Source organism: Castanea sativa, chromosome 8, assembly GCF_040712315.1.
Source record: "Castanea sativa cultivar Marrone di Chiusa Pesio chromosome 8, ASM4071231v1".
NCBI lineage: Eukaryota > Viridiplantae > Streptophyta > Magnoliopsida > Fagales > Fagaceae > Castanea > Castanea sativa.
This window is the reverse complement of record NC_134020.1, coordinates 3,858,808-3,886,520: the sequence shown is the minus strand read 5'-3', so window position 1 is coordinate 3,886,520 and position 27,713 is coordinate 3,858,808. Positions and strand designations below refer to the sequence as shown.

Here is a 27,713-nt window from a genome sequence, read left to right as displayed (position 1 = left end):
CACTACATCTTAAATCTACTTAATGTTACATACTAATTGAATCAATACTTCTGAATCTATATATGAGATAATGATAAATACTCACAGAAGTCATTTTAGCTTATCAGATTCAATGGCAAAAGCACTTTTTGCAATAGTCATAGCAGCAGCCATACTAGTGCTTCTTATTGTGCTGGTCAAATACGTGAATAAGAAGAAGCCTCGTAAACCAGTTCAATCAAAAGTGACCAAAACGTGGTCTGGCCTTTATAGATTCTCTAAGGCTGAGATCGAGAATGCCATAAATTTTGGGAATGAAAGAGTATACCTTGGAAGAGGAAGTGCTGGTCAGGTTTATAAAGGTGTTCTACCAAGTGGACAATTTGTAGCCATTAAGCACATTAATAAGAGCAACAAGTCTGACTCTTTTCAACGTGAAGTTGAAAATCTTTCCAGGGTTCGACACCCAAACCTAGTTTGCCTCTTAGGCTGCTGCATCGATGGTGGCGAGCAATATCTAGTCCATGAATACTGTCCAGCAGGCAACCTAGCTCAACATCTCTTAAGTAATTTCCTTTCTTGTCTTTATTTGTTAATCCCTCGGAATGAAAATATTAAACCTAGTATAAGCCATTTAAAGTTATAAATAGAAAATGTTTAGTTCTAAACTAATTTGGAGCTATCTTACTCTAACCCAATATGTGATTGAAGAATAATACATAGATAGTCTATCTTATATATTATCACATAATAGGTTAGAAAAAATAGCTCTAAATTAATTTGGAAACAAACTTTGTCTTTTAAATAACATGATATTATTTATATATATATATATATATATATAAAATATTTTAAATGAATCCATTTATTTATTTTTTGATGAAATGAGAAAATCCATTTAAAATGAGAAGATGTGACATCTTTTACAAATACTATTCTAATTTATGTAAATTAAAAGGGAAAAAAATATTAAATATGGTTGTTATAAAGAGTATCTCTTATGCCCCCAAAGCACAAAACCATAGGCAACGGCCTTTATATTTTACACAAGATGAAATAAAAATATTATATTCTTTTGTCTCTATTTCCAGGGAAAGACCCAGTTCTAACATGGGAAAAAAGAGTAAAGATTTTAAGAGACTGTGCACTTGCGCTGAGGTATCTCCACCAATATATAGATGGCTGCATTGTTCACAGAGATATTAAGGTACGTAATAAACAAGAAGGCGTTTCTCCTTGGTCTACACCCTACATAAAGTATAAATTTCTTCTTGAGCCCGGTATGAGAGAAAGAAAGGCATATGATTTCCAATTATGTATGGAATTTTCTGCATGTCATGATCTGACTATTATTATGGCAAGGTGCATGAAATAGTTGACTTGATTTTCTAGCCTCCATTGGAAGAAGGATATTCTAAACTGGAATAGGATTTTACGAATATCTAGAATGGGCAAAGCTTAGGTCAAATGACTTCAATGTAAGTACGGACCCAGAATTTTGAGTTAATTAAGGGAGGTTGGAGTATAAGCAACAACAAATAATGAAACTGTAAATAATTATCAATTTAGTATTAAAAAACTATCAACAAAAACAAAGACACAAATTCATTGTTTACAATGCAATCATTTACGTACTAACAAAAACACAAAACACTATAATTTCTAACTACAATATTAGAGCATTTGTATTAGCTTATGCAAAAATTTCTGTTTATTTTAGCATAAGAATTTACTTTTTTTATTTTACACTACATTTCATTAAAATATCATTTCCTTATAAATTTTTTTTATCCTCCCAAATCACATCTCTCTTTTTTATCAACCAAAAACCACTGCCTCAATCTAAAAAATTACTGAAATATCCATATGCATAGTTACAATAACTGTATAAATTTACACAATTACTATAACGTAAATGTATTTTTACATAATAATACCTAGACTGATGTAGATATATTTTAGGATTGATTAGACAAATTTGGAGTCTTAACAACAACTAATGCAAATACCTTTACAATAAAAAATCAACATAAAGTTGTAGGGAAAGGAAACCAATATTTTTGGAAGAGGGACCCAAATATAATATTATAAAAAATAACCATTTTTCCCTCTTAAGGCAAGGGGGGCCCGAGCCCCTTTAGACCCCCACCTAGGTCCGTTCCTACTCTAATGCCTCTAATACACTAGATTGTTAAGATTATGACATGTGATTTGTTTGTTTGTTTAGACCCCTTAAATCAAGTTATTGAAACCTAGTGAATTAGCCAAGTAATTATTTAGGTTTATTATTCAAATTTAGGTTAAACGCATGCAATCATATTACTTAGTGCGGAAAAGTAAATAAGATAGCAAACTGATTACCCAAGAAAACCAATGAAACAAACCGTTTTAAGGTTAAAACTTGAGAAGAATTTAACCTAGCTATCCTCAAAGTAAAAAGATTCACTATGATAGAATGGAAGTTTACAATAGATTTTCTCCCTAAAATCTAAAGCTACTTCTTGTAGAACTTATCCACACAACCACGTGCAATTCCAAATCCACGGACTCTTCTATCTTGAATATGTTGCATACAAACACCCACGTTTGTGACTTTAAGATCCCACTCAAATGTTTTAGATTATCAGCAGTTGTTGATCTTGTATGTAACAATTTCTACAACACTGGATCTTGAGATTCTTCAAGGAAAATTGCTAGTAGAAGACTTGAGAGAGTTTTTGATACAAAAACCCTAAATCTACAATTGGGGGCGCAAGATGCACTCTTCCCTCTCAAAAAACCCCATCTAGGGTTAGCTTATAATTGTTGGAAAAATACATGTTTGTATCGCATACAAAACATATGCAGCAAAAAATTAACGGATCTACTTCATTCGTAATTGATAACATGTACTATGTAAGTTTCAGAATTTAAAAACAAAAAAGCATACCTTGATGCAGTGAAATTCAAAACAAAAATTAGAAGTACTTGGGAACACTTTTAATCTTCACTCCAATTCCACTTAATGCCCAAGAAGTGTGGCCTCTCAATTAGTTTCCAAGGAGAGAATAAGAGAGTGTCCAACACTCACATACAAACCATTTCATTCCTTGTATATTCTTAATGAGAACACTTATGAAAAGACTTATTAAATTCTGTATGTTTCTATCCTTATAACAACTAATTATCTAATTGGGCTAGCCTTTTGGGCTATTCTAATTGGGCTCTAGTATGTAGCTTGGAGTAGGACCAAAAATGAACAAATAAGGCTCTAACTCCAATGGGTCTTAGGCTATTCTGTCAACTCTTGACAAGTCCAAAATTACCATTAATTATATTCAATACCACTATATGAATATAATTACACTCTAGGCCTTATTAATAACTTATATCCCAAGACTTTATTATACATGCAACCCCTTCATTAAAATATTCATAGTAATACAAAGTCATGAATATAGACTGCCACTTTGAAGATTACTATGTCTTAATCCTTGAGTACTCGGTTTAATCCTTTTATGTTATTCATTATATATTTATGAAATCCAATTTCATAAATATATACTTTAGTAACTCTTTACTAAAGTGGTTGAGCCAAATACTCTGAATAACCGAACCTATTAAACTTATCTCAATGGAATATTTTATATCTCCGTTAAGAGATTATGAATTCCATCTTGAGAATATATGTTCCATCAACACTAAATGCGGTTGCCCAACATACTAAGGTTTTGATCTTGACCTATAGATCTCACTCCTGATATATCAAAGCAACCTACACCTCATGATCAAATCCATTATTCTCTCAGGATTTAAAGTTGATGTAAATAGAAGTCATAGGATTTATTATTCATTTGACAGCTTTTAGGAGAATAATAAATCTCACAGCAGTCCAATTTTATATGTCTTAACTCTTAAAACATATCAACTAGAAGTCTCAACTTCCATGATCAAGACAAATCATCTTAGTTGATATGTTATAATCTTCGCAGATGAAACACCCAATTTCATCACTGACTACGAACTAAAATTCTGAGTTTACAAAGAACTTGTAATTTATATCTTCTGTGACTTTTCATATAAATCACATACTATGCATCTCATGGACTAAGATAATGTCTCATTAGTTCATTTATAGATAGTCTCATATAATTAAACAATTTAATTATTTATGACATACCAATAAATTGGATTTTAGAGCACAAACCCTAACAATAATCTCCTTTAAATATTGGAAAAAATTATCGCGATTTGAACTTCAAACGGACAAGTTATGGGGTTTTTACGTTTGTTGATTTTTTGCTGATATGTGACTTTCGATCGATAGAGTGGAATCGAACAGCAATCGAGAGCAATCAAACAACAATCGAAAGAATCAGACTATATCTTACTTTTTTTACCCTGAAGTTGTGTTATTTTGTCTTGGACTTGAAAGTACACCATTCTAACTCAACGAGACTTAGTTTTTTTGTCATGGTTTGCCAACACTACATACTCAAAACCTAACAATCTTCTCCTTTGGAAATCCATGATAAAACATACATATAAAATAATGTCCATATATAATAAAATGCTCAAATACATCACAAATCCCAATCTAGGACTCCTAACCTAGAAGTTGCAAGAAGAGGTAGAAGGTCTTGATAGGAATATACCTGTCTTTCCTAAAACACTCAAAAGAGCACATCAACGCATGTGTGGAAATATAAACAGATAAACAATAAAAAACAAATATGCAACAACAGCAAATAACAAACATGCAAACTAACTCTCCCCTTAAGTTAGATACATAAAAAATTTATATTTCATCTATTTCAACAACAATTTCATCTCCCCCTAAATTCTTGGCAAAAAAAATATTTTTGTCTTTTTGAAAATTTGTCAATGTTTTTGGATTTTTTTATAAACAAAACCGACTAAAAACAAGATAGCCAAAAACAGAAAGTAAACATGTCCACAAATAATTGAAAGAATTAAATCAAGGACAAGTAAACAACACTCACCTTAGAAAAATCTTTTCTCACCCACATAGCACATGTCTTTGGCTTTGTAGGTGAAATATCATGAGAATGCTTTCTAGTTTAAAAGTTTTAAAAGAAAGAACAATTTTTTTTCTAAATGTAGCAAAAGAAACCAAAAGAATGGGTCACATAGTGTATTTGAGAGATTACACACTTCTTCTAAGAGAGACTGAAATCTTGCAATTTCCTTTCACAAGCCAACAAGCTTAAATTTTTCAAAAGCATATAAACAATTTATTAGGACTTGTAGCAAGAGATATATCATCATATATCTTAGACTCAAACACAAAATACTTAAATTTCAATTTATAACAGTTAGGACAAATGTAACGGGAAACACAACAAAAGTGACAAACAGGAACAAATTTAAGAACATCAATATTCCTAATAGTGGATCTAGTCTAAAATTTTGGTTTTTGCCTCAGCAAAGAACAATTTGATCTAATATGACCAAGAACACCACAAATGTGACAGGTAGGCACAAAAACAGATTTCTTATGCACTCTAACGGTAAGTTTAGACAAAGTTTTAGAGACTTTAGCGTCTACGTCAAAACTTTTACCTTTGTCTAACTTAGCAACATAAGCCTTTTTTTATGATTTCTCTTGAAAAGAGGAACATAAACTTTGTCAATTTTAGGCTTTTAAGAGGAACAGAAACAAAAACTGATCTATTATTAACAGCAAGTTTTATATTAGACAAATTTTCAAGTTTAGCTTCAGACATAGCTAACTTTTGTTCCAAACTCTTCAACTTTCCATCTTGAGAGGAAAATTGATTTCTCAAAAACTCTTCATCTTTCCATCTTTTTCAAGATTAGCCAATTTTAATCTTCCTTGAATTTCTTAGTAATTTTCATAAATTTAAATAATTCCTTATGAAAAGTTTCACAAGCATCAATAAGATCAAGAGAAACAATAGTGCCCTTTTTATTCAAATCATCACAAATATAAATAGACAGATACTTAAAATTATCCATGATAGTAAGGATCAAGGATCTCACTTAGGACGTTAATCCAAATCATAGTGAACCTGCTCTGATACCACTTGTTTGTTTGTTTAGACCCCTTAAATCAGATTGTTTAAACCTAGTGAATTAGCCAAGTAGTTATTTAGGTTTATTATTCAGATCTAGGTTAAACATATGCAATCATATTACTTAGTGTGGAAAACTAAATAAGACAGCAAAATGATTACCCAAGAAAACCAATGAAACCAACCGTTTCAAGGTAAAAACCTGGAGAGGATTTAACCTAACTATCCTCAAGGTAAACATATTCACTATGATAGAATGGAAGTTTACAATAGATTTTCCTCCTAAAATCTAAAGCTACCTCTTGTAGAACTTACTTACACAACCATGTGCAGCTTCGAATGCACAAATTCTTCTATCTTAAATCTGTTGCACACAAACACCCATGTTTATGACTTTGAGATCCAACTCAAAGGTTTTAGATCATCTGCAGTTGTTGATCTTGAATGCAGCAACTTACTCAACACCGGATCTTGTGATTCTTTAAGAAATATTGCCAGTGGAAGACTTGAGAGAGCTTTGGATACAAAAATCTTAGATCTACAATTGGAGGCGCAAGATGCACTCTTCTCTCTCTAAAAACCCCATCTAAGGTTAGCTTATAATGTCCTTTAAATATTGGAAAAACAAAGGCAATTTGGGTTTCAAACGGATAAGTTATGGGCTTTTTACGTTTGCTGATTTTTTTGTTGATATGCGACATCGCATATCGATCGAAAGTTGACTTTCAATCGATTGGGAGGAATCAAATAGAAATCGAGAGCAATTGAACAGCAATCGAGAGAACTAGATTGTATCTCACTTTTTTTACCCTGAACTTGAGTTATTTTGTCTTGGACTTGAAAGTACACCATTCTAATACAATGAGACTTAGTTTTTTTGTCATGGTTTGCCAACACTGCAAACTCAAACCTAACATGATCAAAAGAAGAGATTTGTCACTATCTTGACACGTCTATTGTAGCAAATCATTGAACCCAAGCCAGGTCTTTAGACATATGTATGTGATTGATTTTACATTTTTTTTTTTGTCACATTATGCATCCCAATGAAAATGAAAAAAATGAAAAAATCTTGAAGGATTTCATTCTCATGTGAGATCACATTATAGTTAATAATCTTTGTTTCGTATTGTATTTTAACAATAATGTTGCCCGCTTGGCTTCTTCTAATTAGCTTACAAACATCCTCTTGACCAAGGATTTGGAACCGAAGTTATTTGACTTTGGTTTAGCGAAATTGTTTGGGAATGGAAGAGAGCAAAGTATTCACCGATGTTAGAGGAGCCATAGGCTATATGGATCCAGAATACATGACCAATGCTAAGCTAACTTGTGCCAGTGACATCTATAGTTTTGGTATTGTTGCTTTGCAACTTCTATCAGGACAAAAAGTAATCAAACTAGATCTTGATGCTAGAGACCAGCTGACAAGGAAGGTAACTAATTTATTATCATGTAGATCAGCTAGAGACAAATTAATGTTAAGAAAGTGCCTATCTAGAGAAACTTAGTATAATCACTACTCTAGATTGTGCAGGCAAAGGACAGGAATTTGGGAAACCGTCCATTTTTCGATTTTGAAGACCCAAGGCTGAATGGACATTTAAACAAGACTCTGCGTTGCCAAATCAAGCAAAGGCCGCCTGACCATTGATGTTGTCTTTGACGAGATGGAAAAGGTCTTGAAAAACACGGTATGTATGATAAATTTTATTACTGAATACTTGACATGGGTAATTTTTGTTTAATATAAAGTGTTTCTCACAATGCTCACACTTTTGTATTAAGGTATCCATGTTTTGCACATAATGTGAAAAGACGTGAAAATGTATAAATACTATTGAATGTGAAACAATCAAAACCCACTAAATTCATGCACTACTTCTAATAATCTTGTGGAAATTTCTATTTTTCCTTTGATTACAAGAGTCAAAGCCAGGAATGAACTCATCCGCAACATCGCAATCTAGATCCTTAGAAGTTATTCTAGTTTAACTTGCAATATTGTGATTTGAACTACTTCGACTTGGTTATATTTATGTTTGATGGAAAATTACATGTTTGTATCGCATACAAAACATACGCAGCGGAAAAATAACTGATCTACTTCATTCACAATTGTTAACATGTATTATGCAAATTTCAGAATTCAAAAACAAGATAACATACCTTGGCATGGTGAAAATCAAAACCAAAGTCAGTAATACTCGGGAACACTTTTAATCTTCACTCCAATTCCACTTTAGGCCCAAGAAGTGTGGTCTCTCAGTCAATTTCAAAGGGAGAATGATAGAGTGTCTCACTCTCACATACACACCATTTCACAATAATGTCTCTCTTTTTCATACATAAAAATTATGTATGTTTCTCTCCTTATAACTGACTATCTAATTGGGCTAACCTTTTGGGCCTTTCCAAATGGGCTTAAGTGTGTGGCTTCAAGTGGGACCAAAATGGACCAATAAGACACTAGCTCCAATGGGCCTTGGGCTTTTCTGTCAACTCTTAACAAGTCTAAAGTTACCATTAACTATATTTAATACCACTATATAAATATAGTTGCATTCTAGGCCTTATTTATAAATTATATCCCAAGACTTTATTATACATGCAACCCCTTCATAAAATATTCGTAGTAATACAAATTCATGAATGTAGACTGCCACTTTGTAAATTACTACATCTTATCCTTGAGTACCCAGTTTAATCCTTTAAAGTTATTCATCATATATTTATGAAATCCAATTTCATAAATATATACTTTAGTAACTTCTTACCAAAGTGGTTAGACCTAACTCTCTAAATAACTGAACCCATTAAACTTATCTCAAAGGAATATTTTATATCTCCGTTGAGAGATTATGAATTTCATCTTGAGAATTTATGTTCCATCAACACTAAATGTGACTGCCCAACATACTGAGGGTTTGACCGTTACTTTAGATCTCACTCCTAATATATTAAAGCAACCTACAGTTCATAATCAGGTCGATTATCCTTTCAGGATTAAGAGTTCATGTAAATAGAAGTCGTGAGATTTATTATTCATTTGACAGTCATTAGGAAAATAATAAATCTCACAGCGGTCTAGTTCAATATGTCTTAACTCTTAAAACATATCAACACATCAACTAGAAGTCTCCACTTCCATGATCAAGACAAATCATCTTAGTTGATATGTTATAGTCTTCACAGATGAAATGCCCAATTTCATTGTCGACTACGAACTATAATTCTGAGTTTACAAAGATCTTGTGATTTATATCTTCTGTGACTTTTCACATAAATCACATACTATGCATCTCATGAACTATATGATAATGTTCAATATTAATAAAACAACTTTATTAATCACAATATTAAGTCATACATCATGTCATACATAATATCATAGATAGCATTATACAATAGGATTTAAGGGCACTAATCCTAACAATCTCCCACTTGCCCTAAAGACTATCGTGCACTAATCTAACTCTCATCTCTTCCAAATGTGACTCGAAAGTCCTTTAGGGCAAGGTTTTGGTAAAGGGATCCACTAGATTCTTTGCACTTTCAATCTTTGCTACTACTGCATCTCCATGAGCAACAATGTCTCGAATGATATGGTACTTTCTTTCAATGTTCTTTTCTTTCTTGTGATTTCTTGGATCTTTGGATTGTGCAATGTTCGCGTAAAATAATCTGCAAGCGCACAGAATCGTAACAATTAGTAAAGTGTTTTTAGAAAACGAATGTCGAACCCACAGGGATTAACTATGTTATTGAATACCGAAATTCACTAAATTAATTACTATTTGGAAAATCGAAAATAAATGGAACGTTTTACTATCTGAATTAAATTAAACTATTTAATAAAAATAAATCTACGAATAAAAGATTAACAAAATGCAAAAATCTAAAAGTGTAAAAATATGATAAGAATGGATCTAGAGCGGTTGATTTCACCTAACAAATCGCACACAATTTATTCTTCCTAATTATTGAATTCTAATAATCTCCCGTTGATGATTAAAAATTCCTTAAGTATTCAATATCTTCTCTCGAATAATATCAAAAATATCTTCAACTAACAATTCCATATCTCTATGTGAATTTAATTAATTGGAGACTCATTACGTACTTTGAATTTTCTGAAAAATCACACTAATCGCGGTAAAGTATCTCTACTTTCGCTCAACTAATGATGTTTAATTCTAGAACTAAAATAACAAATCACCTCTCGGTCTCATTGTAATTCAATTGATCAAACGATAATTCGTAAAAAAAAAATAGTAAGCATTAAGAATAAGAATTAAATACTCAATCATGGAAATATTAAAAATAAAATAACTCAAAATATAAATTGTGTGTTCATTGCTAGACTACATCAACGCTCTAGAAAATAAATTTAGTTCATAATAAAATTGAAAAGAAAACAAATAAAACTTATGTCTTTCATCTGAGTTGGTTGACCAACATGAAGCTCTCGCCTTTGTCCTCAGATCCTCCTCTTCATAATGACTCCCAAAACAAGTTCTTCTACGCGGCACCCCCTTTTCCTCTCTGGTCTTCTTTCTTTTTTCCCTAAAGAGCCTTTAAATAGGTCAAGGAATCCTATTCCCGTTTGGAGAAAATCCCAGATTTTTAGGCTTCACTTAACTGACAATTTTGGCTCATTTAACGTCAGAATTTGGAATTTTGGTAAACTAAAAAGTTGTAGCCCTTTAAGTTAAATTTTCATCCCAACTTGAATCATCTCAATTAGATATCTGAGCCGAAAGTTATGCCAAAAATACTACTAATGTGCAGGCTGGAATCCTAATCCGAATTGGACTTGGATTTGGTGCAAATTTCCTTTGATTCCTTGCTCCACTTGGACTTGAATTTAATTGGGTTGGTCTTTTCTTGAATTCGTGCATGGCTGGATGAAAGTTGGCTTGATTCAATTGGCTTAGCCCCACTTTGCATGTAAAGCTCTTGTTACCTATAACACAAAGATATTATATAATCAATAACAAAATAACATAAAAGTAGGGCTAAATATGTAGATATGTGAGTATTTTATTGTATATATTTCATTCACATCATGCAACCGCCCCACTATTGTCGCAAAACAATGTGATAGAAACTTGCTCCATTCTCACAACACCAAGATTAGAAAGGAATTTCTTGAGCCAAATAGCTTCCTTTGCCACCTCACAAGCAACAACATATTCAACTTCCATGGTGGAGTCCGCAATACAAGATTGCTAAACACTCCTCCAACTTATTGCTCCACCTCCCAAAGTGAACACACAACCTAAAGTGGATTTTCTGAAATCAGGATCTGATTGAAAATCTGAATCTGTATAGACAATGGGAATCAAATCCTCACACCGGTAAATAAGCATATAATCTCTCATTCTTCTAAGATACTTGAGAATATGCTTTGCAGCTTGCCAATGTTTTGGTCCTAAATTTGATTGATATCAGCTGACCATGCCAACTGAATAACAGATATCTGGCCTAGTGCAAAGCATGACATACATAAGACTTCCCACTACAGAAGCATAAGGAACTTGTCTTATCATATTTTCTTCCTCTTAAGTCTTAGGCCTTTGGTAGAATATCATCAACATAAAACACTAGGAACATTATTACTTTGTCTCGAATTCTTTTGTACACACATGGTTCATCAAGATTTTGGTCAAAACCAAATGAGTTGATTGCTTGATCAAATCTGATGTTCCATGACCTAGATGCTTGCTTAAGTCCATAAATGAACATTTTCAACTTGCATACTATATGCTCTTGGTTCTTTGCTATGAAACCTTTCAGTTGCATCATATAGATTTCTTCTTCAAGATTGCCATTAAGAAATGTAGTCTTGACATCCATTTGCCAAATCTCATAATCATAATGAGCAGTAATGGATAAGAGAATTATGATAGATTTAAGCATTGCTACTAGTGAAAATGTTTCTTCATAATCAATACCTTCTTTTTGTGTATATCCTTTCGCCACTAGCCTTGTTTTAAAGGTTTCAACATTTCCATATATCCCTCTCTTTCTCTTGTAAACTCATTTGCAACCAACAAGTTTAATGCCGTTAGACACCTCTACAAGATCCCAAACATGATTGGAATACATAGAATCCAATTCAGATTTCATAGCTTGGACCCAATGATGTGCATATATATCATTCATTACTTCATAATAAGTGTAGGGATCTGATTTAGCCTCTTCTGAGATAGTTTCATAAGTTTCTCCCAAACCTATAAATCTTATAGGAGGCTGAACAATTCTCCCACTACGACGAGGCACCTGTGTACTAGCCATCTCATGAGTAATGGCTTGTGGTGTATCTAATACATCCACATTATCCTCAATTTCATGCATTGGTTGTTCTATTATAGGTTCATTCATTTCAGCCAAAACAACTCTACTTCTAGGAGTATAATCAATCATATAGTCATTTTCTAAGAATTTGGAATTTGTGCTAACAAACACTTTATTATCCTTATGACTATAGAATAAACCTCCAACAGTTCCTTTTGGATACCCTACAAAAAATACTACTTCAGTTTTAGATTGTAACTTGTCAGACTTTCCTTTTAACACGTGTGCTGGACAACCCCAAATATGGAGATGTCTCATATTAGGCTTACGCCCATTCTACAACTCTACAGGTGTTTTAGGAACAGACTTCGAAGGTACTATATTCAGAAGATACATTGCAGTACTTAAGGCATATCCCCAAAAGGAAATTAGTAGAGTCGAAGAACTCAACATGGATCTAACCATATCTAAAAGATTCATATTCCTTCTTTTTGCTGCACCATTTTGTTGTGGAGTTCCAGGTGCAGTCAACTGAGATATAATCTCATTTTCAGTCAAGTAATCCTTGAAATCTCTGAGAAGGTATTCGCCACTTCGATCAGATCGAATGGCCTTTATGTGTTTACCTAATTGATTCTCAACTTCAGCCCTAAACTCTTTGAACTTTTCAAAGGCTTCGGACTTCCGTTTCATTAGGTACATATAACCAAATCTGGAGTAATCATCAGTGAAAGTAATAAAATACTGATACCCACCTCTTGCTTGGATTGACATAGGACCACATACATCTGAATGTACTAGTTCTTGCAATTCTTGGGCTCTTCTACCTTTTGCATTAAAAAGTCGTTTGGTCATTTTGCCCTCCAAAAAAGATTCACAAACTAGAAAAATATCAAAGTCCATTGGCCCTAAGAGTCCATCTTTGATAAGTCTTTGAATTCTGTTTGAATTAATATAACCTAAACACAAGTGTCAAAGATATGCTTCACTATTAGAAGGAAACTTTCTCTTTAATGATTTAACATGTGAATTATTATCTACTTTAGAATTATATAATTCATGCTTATCAGGAGTTAAAATATAAAGACCATCCACAATATTCCCAGAACAAATAAACACTTTGCCCTTCTTTATTACAACATTGTCTTTAAGGATAACACAATATCCATGTTTACCTAAATAAGTTGTAGAAATTAAATTCCTACAAACATTAGGTACATATAGACAGTCTTCCAATATTAAAACCCTAGACACAAAGAAAAAATTAACAACTCCAATAGCTACAACCGGAATCCTGCTCCCATTAACCAAAGTAAGAAACAATTCCCCTTCATTCAGCTTTCTAGTCTCTTGAAACCCTTACAAAGAACTGCAGATATGATTAGTACAACCTAAATCTGCACACTAGGAATCCGTGGGATTCTGTACCAAACATATTTCAAGAAGAAAGGAACTTTTCATACCCTTATTCTTGATAGCTTTGAACTTTGGACAATTCCTCTTCCAATGTCCTTTCTCACCACAATGGAAACACTTTCCTTTGGTCTTCTTTCCTTTGTCAACAACTCCTAAGGTAATTTGTTTACCCTCTTGCTTGGTGAAGTTCTTCTTCTTTTCCTTACCCTTGCCTTTCGACTTAGGTTGAGAAGTAGAAGCTTCACCCATATTGCCTTCAACACTAAAAGTACCGAGGATGCCTTCCGTTGCTACCAATTCATTCATCAACTTAGACAAAGAATAAATCTTTTTGTTCATATTATAATTAAGTCTGAATTCCTTGAATGATTTCGGTCGTGACTGGAGTATCATATCCACTTGGGATTCTCTATTAATATCGGCACATAAAACCTCCAATGTATTCAGATTAGAGATCATTGTAAGACAATGCTCCCTCACTGAATTGCCTTTAGCCATTTTGGTATTATAAATCTGTCTCATGGTTTCTTGCCCTGCAGAACGGCCTTGCTCACTAAACATCTCCTTCAGACTTAGCATGATGTCCGAAACTAGTTCTACATCTTGCATTTGATGCTGTAGAACATTTGAGATAGATGCTAGGATGTAGCACTTGGCCATTACATTAGATTTTTGCCAACGATCATATCGTTGTTTTTCCTTAGAAGGAGCATCTAATGAAGGAAAGCTAGGACATGATTGAGCAAACACATATTTGTGCTCTACAGCTGTAAGAGCAATGTCCAAATTTCTTTTCCAGTCAACATAGTTGGATCCAGTCAGTTTGTTTTGATTAAGAATAGTAACAAGTGGGCTAAATGATGCCATGATCAAATCTAAAAATAATAAACATGAATATAATAAGTAAACTAGATATTATCAATTTAGCATATAAATATATAGTATGGAACCTTAATAAAACCACAATATAATATATGCAACGAAAACCCAATCCCATATTCAATATCCGTCAGCATAGAGTGAGCATTAAATACTATGATTGATTGAGAACTATTCTCATTATTAGTGCTATCATGATAACTCTTATCAAACACTAATAATATGTCGTTTTACATTTAGCCTTTAAGTAATAATAGTAAGAACTCAGCATAGAGGATACTATAATACTTAGTCTACTGTATATCATTGTCTAGAATCATGTGTAGCCACATTTCATCCCTTTAATAGGCTTATTTTGTAGTACCATGATAAAACACCCTCCGCTTGGAATGCAAAGCTCAAGGCTAAGAGGTGTTTGATCAAACCACTATAAACTAGAAAATTCAATCTTGTAAGACCATGAAATAAATACTCTCTGCATGGAATGCTAAGCTCAAAGCAAAGAAAAAGTATATATTTCACACTACTATGAACCAACAATGGAGGCTGTGAGATCCAACCCTTGTATCTCTCTCCCACTAGATATTTTAAATTAAAGGTTTTTAATTTGTAAACATGTGTAATCTAATCACACACAGCCTTGCATTTTATACATTTGAAAACACTTAGAAAAAGTTCAAAATTCCCTTCAGTGACATTTTCGCGAGTATCTCGCGACTAAGCTCAAAATTCACTTAGACAGAAACTTTCGCGACTGTCTTACGACTATTAACCGGGTATAGCTTACCCACGAAAATTTTTGTGAAAACAGAAGCTTTCGCGACTGTCTCACGACTATTTCGCGAGTAAGCTTACCCGCAAAAAAACTCGTGTTTTCAGTTTTCTAAAGGGAACATCTGAACAGTTTTCAACAGTTTTCCATGAGCAAACAACCACCATATGAACATAATAGATGGAATTTGATATTAAAACTGAATTCCATTGATTCTATAGCCTTAAAGATCAATTTAACATACTTAAATTCAAATTTAAACAACATCATAACATCAATATCAGTTTTTATCAAATCATAGTTTCAACAACCATGCAAAAAATTAAATACATATATAATCTTCTAACATCATGAAACTATTATTTCTAATTCCAAAACTCACAAAACATGTTATACAAATTCGAATTGAAGACCGCTCTGATACCATTTGATGGAAAATTACATGTTTGTATCGCATACAAAACATACGCAGCAGAAAAATAATGGATCTACTTCATTCGCAATTGTTAACATGTACTATGCAAATTTCAGAATTCAAGAACAAAAGAGCGTACCTTGGTGTGGTGAAAATCAAAACCAAAGTTAGTAGTACTCGGGAACACTTTTAATTTTCACTCCAATTCCACTTTACGCCTAAGAAGTGTGGTCTCTCAATCAGTTTCAAAGGGAGAATTACAAAGTGTCTCACTCTCACATACACACCATTTCACAATGATGTCTCTCCTTTTCATACATTAAAATTTTTTATGTTTCTCTCCTTATAATTGATTATCTAATTGGGCTAGCCTTTTGGGCCTTTCCAATTGGGCTTAAGTGTGTGGCTTGGAGTGAGAGCAAAAGGAACCAATAAGACACTAGCTCTAATGGGTCTTGGGCTTTTCTGTCAACTTTTAACAAGTTCAAAGTTACCATTAATTATATTTAATACCACTATATAAATATAGTTGCACTCTAGGCTTTATTTATAAATTATATCCCAAGACTTTATTATATATGCGACCCCTTCATAAAATATTCGTAATAATACAAAGTTATGAATGTAAATTGCCACTTTGTAAATTACTACATCTTATCCTTGAGTACGTGGTTTAATCCTTTAAAGTTATTCATCATATATTTATGAAATCCAATTTCATAAATATATACTTTAGTAACTTCTTACCAAAGTGATTAGGCCTAACTCTGAATAACTGAACCCATTAAACTTATCTCAAGGGAATATTTTATATCTCCATTAAGAGACTATGAATTCCATCTTGAGAATATATGTTCCATTAAAATTAAATGTGGTTGCCCAACATACTGAGGTTTTGACCGTTACTTTAGATCTCACTATATATTTGATATATTAAAGAAACCTACATTTTATGATCAAGTCCATTATCCTCTCAATATTAAGAGTTCATGTAAATAGAAGTCATGTGATTTATTATTCATTTGACAGTCGTTAGGAAAATAATAAATCTCACAGCGGTCCAGTTCAATATGTCTTAACTCTTAAAACATATCAACTAGAAGTCTCCACTTCCATGATCAAGACAAATCATCTTAGTTGATATGTTATAGTCTTTGCAAATGAAATGCCCAGTTTCATCACCGACTACGAACTATAATTCTAAGTTTACAAAGAACTTGTAATTTATATCTTTTGTGACTTTTCACATAAATCACATACTATGCATCTCATGGACTATATGATAATGTTCAATATTAATAAAACAACTTTATTAATCACAATATTAAGTCATACATCATATCATACATAATATCATACATACCATTATATAATAGGATTTAAGGGCCCTAATCCTAACAATGTTATCATTGTAAACCAACATGTACGACTGGTTTTGTAGTTATCAGATGATAGAAATGTAAATAAGTAGTTATGCTTTATTGTACTCGTCTTAATGTCATAAAAGTTTATGATGTACAATTAGGTCCTTTCTACTAAGGGTAGTGTGGAATGCCTCTTAGAAATACTTATTAAGGAATAGTTATTACAACCCTTTTGAGGAATAAATATTTCATGAAATAAAAGCATAACCAAACTAAAAAATAACTAAATTATAGGAATAACTATTACATTATAGTACTATTACTGTTTACCAAACATACCCTTATTGTCAATCACTTTAGCAAGTTGTAACAAAAATTGTGGTTGTAGAAAAGTTGTTTAACATTGTGAGAATCCGGACTTGAACTGAATCTTGATTATTCCAATCCCATGACAAGGAATCTTATGGTGGAAATTCAATTATAAATAGTGTCCCCTTGTATTGAAGGATTTACAAATAGTATCATTGTTTAATTTTTATTTCTAAGGCAACATTTAAGAAAATCCTATAGATTTTTATTTTATTTTTACACAAAATTAACAATATAATGTTAGAAATTGGAATCTATAATTAAAATTGATTATGTTAGGAATTTCATATGATTTTCGAGTCTTGGGTCCGCACAAAAACCAAAAAGACCTACAAAAAATAGCACAAATTCTTTGTCAAACAAGCACTAGTGCAGTGCCTACTAAAGCCCCCCAATGGTTAAGTTAGCTTGTACCAAAGGAAAACTTATATTTTTCATCTAGTAGTGACTTTGAATTGCCAAGATTTCTACTCCATCCAACCAATGACATGCGACATTCTTTTATTTTATTAAACTACCTGTACATTGGACTTCCTAATTTCATGTCTGCATTCCAAGCTTCCAATATAATGGATTCACATTCTGGATGGGTGGACCATGTTTCTTCAAATCTCTTTGGAATTTTCCTTCTTCTAGTAATTGATTCGGTCACTTGAGTTGTTAGCAAAGTTGGATCATGGTCCGAATATGAAGCTTGAATATGTCTTATTGTAGCTTGTGGAAACAAATCTCTCTAGGCTAGAGTAGCACGTGTATGATCAAGCTGTTCTTGTACAAAAGCTTCTACAGGTCTCCCATTTCTCCACGTAAACTTGTTTCCTTGAAAGCCAAGATCTATCAAACCACAATGTAGCAATGTTGTCCTGAACTCCTTCATTGGCCTTAATGGCCTTGGAAATCTGCCCTGCTTCTCATTGGAATTCAAAATTTCATTATAATCCCCTATGCATATCCACAGCAAAGAATCTCTGGAATGTAAATGCCTTAGATGACTCCAAGATTCGTACTTACGATGATCCTCTGGTCTTCCATAAAAACTAGTAAGTCTCCATGGGAAATTTGGATTAGTCATAATACGAGTATCTATGTGATTTAAGGAATATGTTTGAACATGTAGTGATACCTCTTCCTTCCAAAGCATGGCTAATCCTCTAGCTTTATGTACACATAATACTGCAAGCATAGAATCATATTTTAAATCCACCTAAATATTCCTCATCTCATCCATAGTTTGTTTTGTCTCCATTAGAAACAAAACTTTGGGAGCTTTTTCCCTCACCAAGTGAGAGAGTACTGTAGCTGATCAGAGGTTCCCATGCCCCTAGCAGTTCCAACTTATGATATTCCTTGTGCTCAGCAGGGCTAATCATTAGCCTCTGCCGTTGTGCAAGTTGGATCTTGAACCTGACCCCTAGTTTTCTTCCTCCCCTCATTGTTTCCATGCTTTGTTTCCTCTAGAGTCTTGCACCCTTTCTGTCCCACTATACCATCTACTTGATCATCTCCAACTGTACTTGCTTTCAAGGATTTTTTCTCCTTTTTAATCACCCTTTTCCATTTATGTACATTAGCTAGGGGTTTTTCCTCCTCATGTGAAATTGCACATGGTATATGAGTTTGTTGAGTTACAAGGACAAATGGATCACTATTCAAACCCACACCTTTTGCTTCAAAAACGATAGGCACCATAGTCATATTATTCCCATATTTTTCGTTATTTTCTACTATCCCCTCACTTGCCATATACAACATGGTTTAATGACTAGTAGTGGTTGACTCAATTTGAAAAGGAATGGAAGTTTTCTCATCTCCTAAAACTGAATTGTTAGGAATCGGTTTCTTCCAAATCCTCGTAACCTCCATAATTTTTAGATTTCCATTTGAATTCTCAACTGACAGGTTGTGTGCTTATGTTGGCGGTTCCCTATTTTGATTTCCTTCAGTTTCTTCCATTTGCCTTCATGGAAGACTGGTTGTTTTCCTCCCTTGAACTTCCCTTTGTCGACAAAATCCCGCTCTGAGCCACTCTCCATACTGCTTCCCTTCACCTGCCATTAATATCGGATTGGTACATGTTTTAACTTCATGTCCTAATATTCCACAATTGAAACATAAACCTTGCAACCACTCATATTTAAAAGCAACCCAGACCTTATCACCTACAGGGCTTAGAACAAAAGCACCCCTGCGAAGTGGTTTAGACAATGGCACCTCTACTCTAACCCAAAGATATCAAGCCTGATTTGATACAATGGCCTACAGTCCACCTCTAATACATTTTTGATTCCTCCTCCAATGTCCCTACCCACATCCTCATTCATAAGGCCAAACAGTAATCCCCACACCTGTACCCAAAATAGAATGTGTGTAAAGTTTACTAAGTACGTTGTTATTCCTTTCTCCCATTGACAAAGCAAAAAAAAATATGACCATCAAAACTCCAAGGACCATTATTAAGAACCCACTCAATCTGATTGTCCATAGTGAACTTAAATTGGAACAATCCTTCTCCAACATTAGTAATCCTAAGATCCTAGCCAAATTTCCATACAGACCTAAGCAGATCCATTTGGCTACCTGCGGGTGATAAAAATACAAAATATTTTCATCAAAGGGCTAGTCAGAGACGTAGAAAGAACAATATTGCTGGGTTTGAGGGTGATGATGAGAGATGGTGTACTTCTGAAGATGATAAGAGATGGTGGCAGAATCTTATTTCTAGAAGTTATTCTCAACTGCAAATCCAACTTATTTGAGGACAGTTTTGGACTTAGTGGAGAGGGTAGTCACACTAGATTTGAACAGCACACTCCTTCAACCTTATACTCCTAATGAAGTAAAGCAAGCACTTTTCGAAATGCATCCATCAAAATCTCTTGGGCCAAACGGTATGTCACCTTTCCATTTCCAAAAATATTGGCATATAGTTGTAAATGATCTTACTACTACAGTGTTATCTGTGTTGATTTCTGGTCATTTCCTACCTAAGATGAATTACACTCATATTGTCCTTATACCCAAGAAGAATGATCCAAGATATGTTTTTGATTATAGACCGACTAGCCTTGCTAATGTTGTCTCTAGGATTGTTTCAAAGGTGCTAGCAAATCGTCTCAAACTCATTTTGCCAAATGTTATCTCAGAATCACATAGTGCTTTTGTTCCTAACCGGATAGTTATTGATAATACTACTGTAACTTTTGAAGTATTGCATAGGAAGAGGAATAAAAGAACTAGAATGAAAGGTCAAATGGCTGTAAAACTTGACATCAGTAAGGCTTATGACCGTGTTGAGTGGAATTTTCTTAGTCAAATTATGCTTAAATTAGGCATTGATGAACATTGGGTCAAGTTAGCCATGGAAATAGTATGTACTGCCTCCTAGTCTGAACTTATTAATGGAGAACCTAGAGGTTTTTTTAATCCATCAAGGGGTATAAAGCAAGCGGATCCATAATCTCCATATCTTTTCTTGCTTTGTGTGGAGGGCCTTTCAGCTTTGCTTAGAAAAACAGTGGAATCACATTACTTGCATGGTATCTTGTCATGTCCTAATGGGGTATGTATCTCGCATTTTCTCTTTGTAGATGATAGTTTTATTTTCTGTGAAGCTACTGTAGAGGAGTGTCAGCACCTACTTCACTTACTAGGTTGTTATGAGGCAGCTTCAAGTCAAGCAATCAATAGACAGAAAACATCCATATTTTTTTGTAGAAACACGAAACAAGAAGACAAAGTAGACATCTAGGCATTAATGGGGGCAAGAGTTATGAAGAATTGTGAAAAATGCCTTGGTGTGCCTATGGTGGGAGGTAAATCAAAGGTGAATACTTTCAAAGATCTACAAGAGAAAATTACTAAGTGAGTGTTGGGTTGGAAAGGGAAATTCATCTCCAAAGCAAATAGGGAAATTTTGATTAAAATAGTAGCTCAAGCAATCCCTATCTACTCTATGGGTATTTTTCACATTCCAAAGGCTCTATGTGATACTATCAACTCTACTTTGGCTAAATAATGGTGGGGTCAAACAAAGGAGGAGAATAAAATCCATTGGATTAACTGGAAGAAACTATGTATGTCAAAGAAGAGTTGAGGTATGGGTTTTTTAGACATTCAAGCTTTTAACTTAGGCTTACTAGCTAAACAAGCCTCGAGATTGATACATAATACTCATTCATTGTTCTATAGGGTCTATAAATCAAGGTATTTTCCTAATTACTCTTTTATGGATGTTGTACTTGGTAGTAATCCATTGTATGTTTGGAGGAGTTTGCTGGCAGCAAGGGATATCATCATTGTAGGCTCACATAAACAGCTACCACATAAACCTGTGTTCCTAGATGCAGACTAGCCACATTTGCTTGTGAGTGATTTGATTGATAGCTCAACAATGCAATAGGATAGGAATAAGATATTTGATCTTTTTGCTTATCCAACTAGAATGGAAATCCTAGCTATACCTCTATCCATAACTACCTCTCAGGAGAAGCTGCTATGGAAGGAAAATTCCGCAAAGAAGTTTACTGTGAGGTATGCATATCAAGTTTCTTTAAAGCTTAAGGAAAGAGTGAAGGCTGAGCACTCAAAACCAGTAACTTATCGAGCTTTGTGTGGCGTGCTTGCTCTAGTATTCTACCTACAAGAGAAAATTTGTATCCACGGAAAATAAAGGTTGATCCACAGTGTGAAGTATGCTGCTAGAAATTTAAGTCTATAGGTCATCTTCATTGGCAATGCCCTTTGGCAAGGAATGTATGGGCACTTTGCTGATGAAAAATACAAAAATGCTCGAATGATGCACAAGATTTCTTTGCACTATTTCGGATGCAAGAAGATCGGTTAACAAAGATGAAGTTGGATAGGTGGGCAACGATCTCATGGGCTATATGGAATGCTAGAAACAAAGTATATTTCAAAAAGATCCAACAACATCCTAAAGCTATTCTGGGGGGGGGGGGGGGAGACAATTGGCTATTTGGATGAGCATCAGAAATTAGTTGTAGCAATGAGGAATCCTTAATTTGCCTGTAACCTTGTTAGGAGTTGCTATATGATTTTTGTATTTTGATGTACTCTTAATCCTTGTTATGTCTTGCTGTGTGGTCTTTAGTATTTTGATGTATTTCTCTCCAATAATGTAGAGCTCTGAATTGTGTTGTTATGGTCATGGTTTCGTACCTGCTTATATTTCCTTATAGTAATTAAATTTCTATCTTTATCTCAAAAAAGGTAAACTTATATAAATAAGACTAACAATGTATTCTCATACCTTTGGGAGGGTGAAGGATTGGCTTTTATATGTTCGTCACTGTAACGGCCTCCTTGGTTCCGGCCATAATAATGGTAGTAATTACGGAGCACATTTATAGGGATTTAAGTCCCATGACGCCCAGTTATAGAATGGGAGCCATTACTTTAGCATCCAAACTTTGGAGGTTACCATTGGCCTTTAGTATGCTCATTTAAGGGAGAAATTATAAGATCCTCATGGTGAATAAGTGACATGGTCCACCATTTCACTAAAAGACTCCCACTTGTTTAAAATTGCTAAGTCAGAAAAAAAAAATTTTAAACAAAAACTAACTATTAACTCAGCAATTTTAAATATGTGTGTCTTTTAGTGGAATGGACAAGTGTGAGTTTTTTAGTGGAATGGTGGACAAATGATGTGGTTCATCAAAAGCACCTTATAATTTCTTCATCTAATGACCCTAGGCCATCTTTATTGCAGGGGTCATCTTTTCCATCTCAGTCACCTTAAGGTTGCAAACAATAGAGAAAGGTCATCATCCCTATTGTTGGACGGGTCGAAGTGTAGAGATAGGCAGTCTTGGAGATCCCATTGTAGAAGAGATTCTTAAGTTGTCTAATAGAAGTAATCTCATAAGATGCCCCCCATTCTAGGCTTATCATTCATGTGGACAAGGGCTGGAATGCCAAGAGTTAGAGCGGTATTTTCGGTAAATTTGTTCACCTTGAAATTTGAAGGGTCGCATTGATTAGTGAAGTGACAATTGGGTGGCCTTGACACTATGTTTTTGATATGTAGGGGATAGGGTGTTTTTTTTAAAATTTTTTAAGATAATTACAACATGTTGCTAACCCTGCAGCTCGAATTATTTCCCTCCTAAACCCCCAAGCACTTTATGCATGGGGAGGTGCTAATTCAATTACAAGGCCCTTGACGGGGATAGGGTGATTAAGAAAGTAGAACTAAGTGGTTTACTTTTTGTTGAGGTCTAATATATATATATATATATATAAGAAAACATGATAAAAGGCTCAAGGAGGTAGTACATTGGGCCAATTCGTGGGAAATAAAAAATTGGAAAAGAAGAGAAAGATTGGGGCTACAAAAGAAAGAGGGATGATGGACCTGAGGCCCGCCCAAAAGGGAGTGAGGAGTCCATAGGAAAACAGAGAGGGGAAAGAAAAAAATTCAGCCCACCAAGACCAGAGAAAGAAAAGGAGCTGGGGAAGGACGCCGGGGGGGTTGCCTGGGACCTTTGGATGTACAACACGGCTAAAGGAGGATTAAGACAATTCAAAAGGTACCATGAACAAGAAACAGATGGGCCTTTTCTCGAAGCAACCAGTAATACAGCGCAAGGCCTGAGGATTTGAAAACCAACGGCTTAGGGGTAGGAAGTCGGTGTCTCGGGAACCCAGAATAAGAAATCCACAAAAGGAAATGGCAAAAGGAAGGGGCGGCTAAAAGGGGGTAAGCCTGAAACAAGAAGACAGACAAAAAAGGGGACTTGGAAGGCAAAAGCGTCTCAGAGTAGGAAGTCAGCAAGACACTTTCAAGGAAAAAAAAATATCAAAAGAAGGGAGCTATGGAAAATAAGGAAATGAGAAGTTGTCAGAAGAGTTGAGATAAACAGGGGGCTCTAGTACCCAGGGGGCCAAGGGGGGAAGAACCAATGGTACCCCAAAACCCTAATGTGACACTATAAAAGGGGGAGAGCAGCCAACGTTGGGGGGAATTCAGCAGGAAAAAGAATAGATAGAATCATTAAGAAAAAGCTCTATAAAACTCAAAGAAAACAGGGAAGTACCTCCCGGTATCCCAGAAACAGCCACCAGAGCACATGCTTGGATTCAAAAGGATTAAAATTTTGCTAGTCTTGGAGACCTAAAAAGGAGTCATCTAAGTCTGTAATTTTTGAGCTTGTTTGAACCTTGCATTAAGTCTTGGTGAGCTCATTGTAATCCATAACTAAGAAAATCAATGAAATATTTCCTCACTGATTTCAGGATCTTGAGCAATTATTTCAGTTTTTTTCCTTTATTACATTTGTTTGCCCTGCTGTTTTCTTGCTGATCAATACGTATATTCTCGATTGCTAGTGTATGTGCATTGTAGGAGTCTTACCCTGTGCACCACTTGGTCTTTAAACAGCCCATTTAGCTGCGGTAGACCAAGCCCAATCCCTTCAAACTACAATTAGGGAGTCCAGGGTCCTTGTTTAAACTTGGGCCTAGATACTGTTCAAAAAGGGACTCCCACACTTTTTAATCAGGAGGGTTTAACACTAATCCAATATGCTACCCAAACCTTTTATAAGAATGGAATGGCCACAATATCCTTACCTGTCAAATCCTAAAAAGGCGAGGAACTTTAAGGGGTGTTTGCATGCGGTGTGGTGTAGTTTTAAGCTATTTTTAGCATCGCACTTTGCAGTATGGTTTAACCAAAACCATAACCACACTGCACCACATTTTTGCAATCACATGTTCAATATGGTGCAATGTGGTGTGGTTTAGAGTTTAATCAAAACCATCATAGCACCGCATCTCATTTTTGTGGTCACAGTATATAAAATGCGGTTTAAAGCCGGTATATTTTTCAAATTTTAGGTTTTTCCTGTTAAGCCCAAAACTGATTTTTACCTTTGTTTTGGGCCAACTTTTAAACTATTGAGCAAGTTTTTCTTTATTTTGGGCTGGCTCTCCTAATCAACACTTGCTAGGGTTATTAAAATATTAATAATATATTTAATGTTAAAAATCATCCCAAAACAACATTTTTCATGTTTCTACATCAAACCCAAGCTATTCTATGATTTTCGTCAATTTTGACCAAGTTTGACCCGAGGTTGACTCTAGGGGGGCATTAGAAACCATAACTTTGATTTGACTGTTACAATGGGTTAGGACTAATGCCATTACAAATATTATCAAAATCCATTTCCAACGACTATTCATGGGTCGAAATCGGAGTTAAAGTGGTCGAGATATCCGGGAAACAGTAAAAAGTGCATTAGCACACTTCCCGAGGCAATAACTTTTGACCTGACTGTTGGATTTTTAATTTCTATAGTGTTCTAGAAACTAAACATCTAGAGTTTTCCAGGGTCACCAAGATCAGCTTAATCCATGCCTAGGAAGGCCTTTAAATATGCATCTAAAGTTGAACTAGGAAAAGACCAAAACTGCTGATGTCAACAGGGTGGCCAACGGCCCTTCAAGGTGCACCGGAAGCCGAAGGGGCATTTTTCAATATAGATGTCCCCAGACCCGTTATTTTGCAACAAAAAAAAAAAGACCTTAGATTCTCATTTCTCTCCTCTCTCTAATTTTTCTCCCAATCACATCCAAACACCTTCAAAAACCTTAGATTCTCATCTTTTCTCTACAATCCTCATGGTAGTGTTCTTGCACTCAATCTTCCTCTCTTTGGTTCCATACCTTGGATTTGAGGTTTAAAGGATGTAGATGCAGCTTTTTAGCTACAATCTACACCCTTTGTATTATCTTTGTTCATAAAATATAAACTTTAGCAATTCTTTACTAAAGTAGTTAGGCCTAGCACTCTGAATTACCATACCTATTAAACTTATCTCAAGAGAATATTTTATATCTCTATAAGGAGATTATGAATTCCATCTTGAGAATATATGTTCCTTCAACACTACGTGTGGTTGCCTAACATACTAAGGTTTTGACCATTAGATTAAATCTCACTCATGAGATATCAAAACAACCTATATTTCACGATTGGGTTCACTATTCTCTCAGGATTGAGAGTTCATGTAAATAAAATTTGTGATATTTATTATTCATTTGACAGTCGTTAATAGAATAATAAATCTCATAGCGGTCCAGTTCAATATGTCTTATATACTTAAAACATATTAACATATCAACTAGAAGTCTTCACTTCCATGATCAAGCCAAGTCATCTTAATTGACATGTTATAGTCTTCGTATATGAAATGCCCAATTTCGTCATCGACTACGAACTAAGATTTTGAGTTTACAAAGAACTTGTGATTTATATCTTCTATGACAACATCAGTGATTAACCAGGTTGTATCCATCCTGTTTACACAACATTTGTGATTAACCCCTAGGGAAAAGCAACCCCGTTGCTCACACATTAGATCATACCCGGTCCCTAAGGGTTTCCAACCCTACAAGGGCATGCATGCATACACTAATGGCTCCATCATGTAAATGTGTACAGATAAAATTTTTGGCAAGTAGCCAGAACTCTGCGCCAAGAAGGACATTACTAAGAGTTCAAAGATCTTCTCCGAGAAGGCCAAGCTATCGAGAATGAAGTCTCTTAATTATTAATTTGAATCTCCTTATATTGTAAAAGGCCTACTATTAGAGCCATTGCCTATAGCCCATGATCTTGGTGCATTGTAAATAGTCAAATTTTGTAAAAGGCATTACTTTTCCATGTAATCAAAAGAGAAGGGCCCAACTTGCAATTTCAAGCATGATATGAAAGTTCTGATTACTTTCCGAGCTTATTCATTAATTCTACATCATTATAGAAACTCACCATGATAAATAACTGATCAAGGGTCCTAGCGAATATTTCAAAAATGATAGGTGCATTTTAAATAAGCAAGAACCTAAACTAACTTTGTCTTCGTTTTGTGTTTCCACATTGTAAAATTTTCAATTGTACCCCATTTCTTTCTCATCCCATTCTTTTCCTTTCAAGGATCCTCAAGAGTACTCAAAGGAAACAGTCTAAGTTATCATCACGTCGTGATCCCATTATCACTAGGTCCCGTGCAGGAGAGATGTTTGCTAGTGATCCTTTAGCTTCTGAAGTAAGTATTGCCGAGTTCATACAGATGAAAGAACAGATGGCAGAAATGATGCGCACGATGCAATGGCTGGTTGTAGGAGGGAACTGAGATCCATCTGGTTCCACTCCGAAG

At 34.5% G+C, this 27,713-nt stretch overlaps 1 pseudogene; it reads left to right on the top strand.

Moving 5' to 3' along the window:
• The first annotated feature begins 112 nt into the window (after nt 1-112).
• Nucleotides 113-8,178, top strand: LOC142605759 (cysteine-rich receptor-like protein kinase 42; annotated as a pseudogene).
• The last annotated feature ends 19,535 nt before the right edge of the window (nt 8,179-27,713 follow it).